This window comes from Equus asinus, chromosome 3 (genome assembly GCF_041296235.1).
Source record: "Equus asinus isolate D_3611 breed Donkey chromosome 3, EquAss-T2T_v2, whole genome shotgun sequence".
Taxonomy (NCBI): Eukaryota; Metazoa; Chordata; class Mammalia; order Perissodactyla; family Equidae; genus Equus; species Equus asinus.
This window is the reverse complement of record NC_091792.1, coordinates 100659861-100666215: the sequence shown is the minus strand read 5'-3', so window position 1 is coordinate 100666215 and position 6355 is coordinate 100659861. Positions and strand designations below refer to the sequence as shown.

At 38.5% G+C, this 6355-nt stretch overlaps 1 non-coding gene across 1 annotated transcript; it reads right to left on the bottom strand.

Moving 5' to 3' along the window:
- Positions 1–451: 451 nt before the first annotated feature.
- LOC123284865 (U6 spliceosomal RNA) lies at positions 452–558 on the bottom strand. The gene has a single exon (XR_006526310.1). It is a non-coding gene; the product is annotated as a U6 spliceosomal RNA (small nuclear RNA).
- Between the last annotated feature and the right edge of the window lie 5797 nt (positions 559–6355).

The window sequence follows — 6355 nt, the reverse complement described above, 5'->3', positions numbered from 1 at the left end:
GTGGATTGCAAATATTTTCTTTCAGTGTATGGCTTGTCATCTCATTCTATTAACAAGTCTTTCACTGAATAAAACTTTTTAATTTTAATAAAGTCCAATTTATCCATTTTTTTCATAGATTGTTCCTTTGGTGTTATTTCTAATATCTCATGGCCGAACCCAAGGTCACCTAGATTTTCTCCTATGTTTTCCTCTAGAAGTCTTATAGTTTTGTGTTTGACATTTAGATCTATGATCCATTTTGAGCTAATTTGTGTAAGGTGTAAGGTATGTGTTGAAGTTCATTTTTTCTGCAGATAGATATTCAATTGTCCCAGCACCATTTGCTTAAAAGATTATTCTCAGGTTTTTCTCCTGCCCATTTTTTAAATTTATCTACTTATTTATTTATTTATTTTTATTGAGGACATTATATAAATTTCAGTTGTACATCATTATATTTTGACTTCTGAAAAATATAGAACACTTCACGAATTTGTCTGTCGTCCTTGCCCAGGGGCCATGCTAACTTTCTCCGTATTATTCCAATTTTTGTGTATGTGCTGCTGAAGTGAGCACTATTCAGTTGTTTTTAATGTCAAATTTTATCCTTTCTCTTATGAGAAAACACACTCTTTCTATATCCTTTCTCTTATGGGAAAACATTTTTTTTATAGTGTGATTCAATGTTTTACTTCTTTTGACAGAAGAAAACTTCTTTTCCAACTTAACTGGTTGGTTAGTTAATCACATAAAATGATAACCACATTCTTTAAGCATTTTTTTCACTTAAAATGTATAAAACTCATTGATCTGCTAAACTCTTCTTTGAATATGGATCTGCTGATTGTTGTTCTGAATTGTCTTCTTTTTCCATAAAACACACACATAATGCATTGCCTATGATTATCCAGAGTTTTCAGCTAGAACTCAGACTTCTAAGGTTTCAAACTCGGTTCCACCATGTAATTATTTAGAGCATCTTAACTTCTCTAAGCTTTAATTTCCTCATTTGTAAAATTATAGTAATAATAGTACCTACCTAATAAGAGAATAAAATGAGTTAATACATATTAATCACTTAGCACATTTGTCTGGCACGTAATAAGGGTGCTATAGGGATTTGCATTAAAATGGAACAAGCACGTGTGGAGCAATCTGAAGGAAGAATCCTTTTAAATTTTTATTCTTTTTTCCATATTTTTAGTTGCCTTGTTACCTCAAATCTGGCAACAATGGTTTTTAGCAGCTTGCCTTTATCAAGTCTTTCCAAAGCACTTAGATTAATTTTCATATTAAAAACCCCACTTTTTTCTTTCTTGTACACATAGTTCATCAACAAACATAAACAAATTTGGAGAAACATTGAACTCTTGAGTGTAAAACTCTACTAGTGGAAGAACTGGTGGGGATTACTAGCCAAGTTTTTAAGGTGCTGAATCAGTCAATATTTTTAGTGAGGCACTGGAAAGTTTCAGTTAATTTGATTAATTGATTACATTGAAGTTGGTTAATAGGGTGTGTACTAGAAATGTAACAAAACTATCTTTTCTTTATCATTATTTTTAAGCTAGCAGTGACTAGACCATGGCAAATTTTAAATGGGCACTGAGATGCCCCAGTGCACAAACTAGTTTAAAAAGTTTTAGCACTTTCAAAATAAGTGTAAAGTTTTTCTCAGCAATGGAGATTCCATTTAGGGCATTACAACCTCAGTATAATAACGATTTAATAAATTAAGTAAAGCGTCGCATTATATTTTATATGTAATGAAGAAGGTCAAGTTTAAATAATGGGTTGGAATGGTAGTAGACAGGCTTCAAACAAGAATTCCGGACTGGGGATAGAAGAATGTCTCTGCTAGTGCTATACTACATTCTGCAGCATATAAAACTAATTCAGACTGGATGAAACACACTACAGGATCAAATGAAAACAACTTTTAATAATTCATTCATTTAAAAAGCATAATTGAGTGAGCTCAAATTTACTGAAAGCTAGTTTACCTAAACCAGTTTGACTAAGAGTTTCTAATGTATTCAAAAGTATACAAAATATAAAATAATAGAAAAAGACAACATCAGGATGCAAAACATCTACCCACTTACAAAAAGTAGCAAATTTTATAAATAATTATTAAACACACAAGATTGAGATGGAAAGACCTTGAACAAATGGCTTAAAATATGAAAGGCAAATGGACTTTATTTAAGATTTTAGTCAGACCCTTATAAGCCGTAATTTCAAAGCTTTGGTCTAGTGTTTTTCCTAATGAAACAACCATTAAGAGGTTTATTCTTCAGCGATAGGCCTATTTCTTATTCTGACAGACTCCAGAGGACACAATTTGAAAAGGAGTGGGAGCAGAGATTGAGAATCCAGTGTCTGCTGGGTCTGGGCCGACATTGTGAATGAGTGACATGCCTAGAGAGGCAACACAGTGAGGGTGATTGTGGTATAGAGGGAGATGATGCCCTATCTAAAAAGGGCAATGCCTATGCACCTCCAATGGGTAAAGGCCATCTAGAAATAGGGGCCCAGTATGGCTTGGCCTGCTGATTATTTTCAAAAGAAGACAGAAATCTAGATTTTTAGCTTCATTAGTTATCAGTGCAATGAAAAAAATATTTGTGAGCCAATACTCTATCAACAAACATACTGTTTCTGAGCATTCATATTTCTCCTTAGAAGATGTGTGTGTGCACATGCATGCGTGTGTGTGTGTACGTATGATCTAATAGTTATCTGCTAGATAACCGAGAGAATAAACAAGCATTTTTACAACTCACATTTGAGAGAAAAGAGGCTTGGATAGCAGTGCAGATGTCCTTGGGGACTGTTCTACAGTCCTTGGAGAGTGCTAATGGACATAGGGAGTCTCTTACTCTTGTCTGAACAACTCCAAATAGTGGACGTGTATTGTTTTGGGAGCGTGGTAATTCACGGGGTAAGGCCATCCCTTTTATGTATGGAAGGGGTTTCAGCAAAGATGAAAGTGTAGCATTGCACACTGAAGTACAATGAAGGTGGTGTTCATACAGTAAGACAGACCTCAGGACAGAGTTAAAAACTAAAGTCAGCCACAAGAGGACCTGCTGTGAAGGGTTTGACTTCTTGCCTTTGTTTCCTTTGAACTATGAAAATTGTTATTATTAGCATAGTGTTAAAATCTTTTCGGTAACTCATATGATTCTCCTGGTTTATCCCACCCCTTCAGTTAAAGTCTGACGTAGCAATATATTGACTACGTGTTTATATTAGTCAAAGGCTTGGCAGGAAACTCATGGCAAATTCAGTTTAACCGATGAGGGTTTAAAAGGGAGGCTATTAACAGAGGTGTGAGCAGGGTTAAGGGCATTAACAAGGGATGTTGATACAAACATGGACTTGCAAGGCTGGCAGCTACCAGCACACCTAGGCCTGAAGAAGTAAGGGGACACATGGTGTTACTAGAACTAGGTGAGAGCTGGAGCTGTGTGCGGAAGAGGGCCTGCCTGGAAGAAGCAGTGTCCTTGGAGGAATGCAGCCACCTCCAGGACCACAGCCACTCAGGAGAGGGCAAGGCAAGACCCTGGCCTCTTTCTTCCTGCAAGAATGGCACTTCCCACCATCAAACCTAGTGAGAAGCCAGAGGGGAAGGGAGCCCCAGTGGTTCAGTTTAAAAGCGTCAGTCTCCAAGGGTGCACATAGTAGGGCAGACAAGGGTGAAGAATGGATACGGTCACTGGCAAATGAAGTATAACCAATACAGTATTCTTTAAAATAAGAAATTACAAATAATTCACCAGATTATAGTAAGGAAAAAAATCTGTTAGGAAAAAATGAGTAAAGATAATGAAGCTTTTTTTTTTTAAAGATTGGCACCTGAGCTAACAACTGTTGCCAATCTTCGTTTTTTTTCTTTCTGCTTTTTCTCCCCAAATCCCCCCAGTACATAGTTGTATATTCTAGTTGTGGCACATGAGACGCCGCCTCAACGCGGCCTGACGAGTTGGTGCCATGTCTGCGCCCAGCATCTGAACCAGTGAAACCCTGCGCCGCCGAAGAGGAGCACGCGAACTTATCTGCTCCGCCACAGGGCCAGCCCCAATGAAGCACTTTTGTAGCAGGTGGATTTATGGCAACATGATGAAGATAGTTTTGTAAAAATAGTTCCCTTCTAATCTACTAAATTATTTGAAAGAGGTAACATAAATGACAGAGGAGTGTTAGTCAGTGAATATAATTTATTCAGATTCTGCAATGCATTGTGATAATGCCTTCTTATACCTATGAAACACACTTAATTCTCATGGAATAAGGAATACGGTAAATTGTCATAGGTAACTTGATAAGACAGCAAATTAGACAAGGATTTCATATTAATTCAATTAATAGGAAGTTAAGATACAGGGTACAGTAAGTCATTTCAATTCATAATCTGGAATTACATATTTTGTAAAAAAAAAAGTGCAAGGAAAAAACCCTGCTAATCCTGGCCGATGGAAATTTAAGAAAGTTAAACATTAAATAGAGCTAACAAACTTCATAATTAGGCAACATTATTGTAAAAAACATAATCATACTTGCTTGTCTTACTCTTGGATGGCGCTCTGCATGCAGCTGGTGTTTTCCAGACCAAAGGTGAATTGGAGTCTCAGTGCTTCTCTGCCTTTAGGACCCACCAATAACTGCTGGCTCTGCACATCACCCCAAAGGGCTCCCGAGCTCTGGATGGATGTACCGGCTGTACTTAAGGGAGTGTCTCTTTGAGTGTTCCCAGACACATTTGCTACTGCATGGCATCAGCCGCTTTTTTCCTCTCCTGCTGCTTTTGGTTACATTCTGTCTGTAAGAAAGGTGCCAAAGCCATTGAAGCCATCACTGTCCCAAGTGTGTCACAGGTGGCAGCATACAGCCTTTGAGAATTTCTCTCATGTCCACTTTGTTACCTGGTTCCCATAAACAAAGAGTCCTATGCTCATAGGTCCCTCAGAGGTTTCAGTAAAATGTTTCTTAGATATTTTTCTTTTGCCTCCCTGCTCAGGTTCTAACACTCATCCTTGGAAGGAACTGGGTGGAAGCAGAGTCCTGAGGAACACACTCAGAATTGCCTTTTCTTTCACACTGGTCTTGTGCCCTTTGAACGTTCTCACCTCCCTTAGGATGAACCTCTCCTCAGAGCCATGCAAAGACACCCTTCAGGTCCTCTGTATGTCCATCATGTATCTGAATCTCGGGGTACACACAGCTTGGGTTTAATGGAGCCCTCCTATTACACAGCCGCTACTTCCTGAATCCGTTCTGTGAGCTGTATAAATGGTGAGTTGCGGTAACACGGCAAAAACCCCCACCCTCACTGTCAACCACGGAAGGAGTCGGGCCTCTTCCCATAGCGGAGCCTTGAGAACCGGGGCGTCTTACTCTCCCTAGACTTCTATAGCCCTCCTTCTAGACGGGAGTCAGGACAGCAATGCATTCTTGTATTTTCTGGAAGAATTGTGTGTTTTATACTGTTGAAATAAATTTCCAGGCCCAAGATGGAGCAGCTCCTGCGTGGGGTGCCACATCAGCAAACCAAAACTTAGATCTAACTTTCCAGACCTTGTAAATGCTCCGTTCGACCAGAAACTGACCCGAAACGCAGTATATTCAGTCTGCCAATCCCCAAACGCCACGCCAACTTTGGGCCTTCTCACCCCAAACAAGGTTGACTATGTGGCCCCAGCCAATCAAATATTTTCTATTTTTCTCTTCCTTCTTCTTTATTCTTTATTCTATAAAAGCTTCCTGGTTTTTGCCCCATTTTGCAGTTCTCCAAAGGAGGCTGCTTCATGAAGTGGCAAATAAAATTTTTGTTTGTATCACCTAAACTGTCTTCCTTAGTCATTGTTAACAATACCATTTATGATGGCACAAACTAAGAAAAGATAAGCAATTACCAGTACATATTTTAGAACCTAGATTATTACAGTTGAAAAGAAATTTTAGTTAGTAACCCTTCTATTCTTATTTCTATGCCCAGCCATTACTATTTTCTTTTGACCTTTGGAGAGATCTACTAATTTTTCAAAATACAATCTCTTTTTCCTGATGGCTCAGGATGCTAGTTACTCCCTATCTTTCGGTCCCTGCGTATCCCTTTGACCTGTTTTATTTGCTTGGGTTAGAGCTTTGTCATCTCTCCCAGAGGAGCCAGAAAAGCATCTTTTATTTATCCATCAAAAATTAACCATTAACAATTATCCATAGTTGTTTATCATAAATTAACCAGATGTCACTGAAGCTGACGAACTGCAATGAAGAATCATGTGCCACAAAAAAATGTTGCCATCCCTATTTTCTAATGGAAAAACTGAGGCACTGAGTGGGGACATAACTTAGGTGGGGTTGGCTG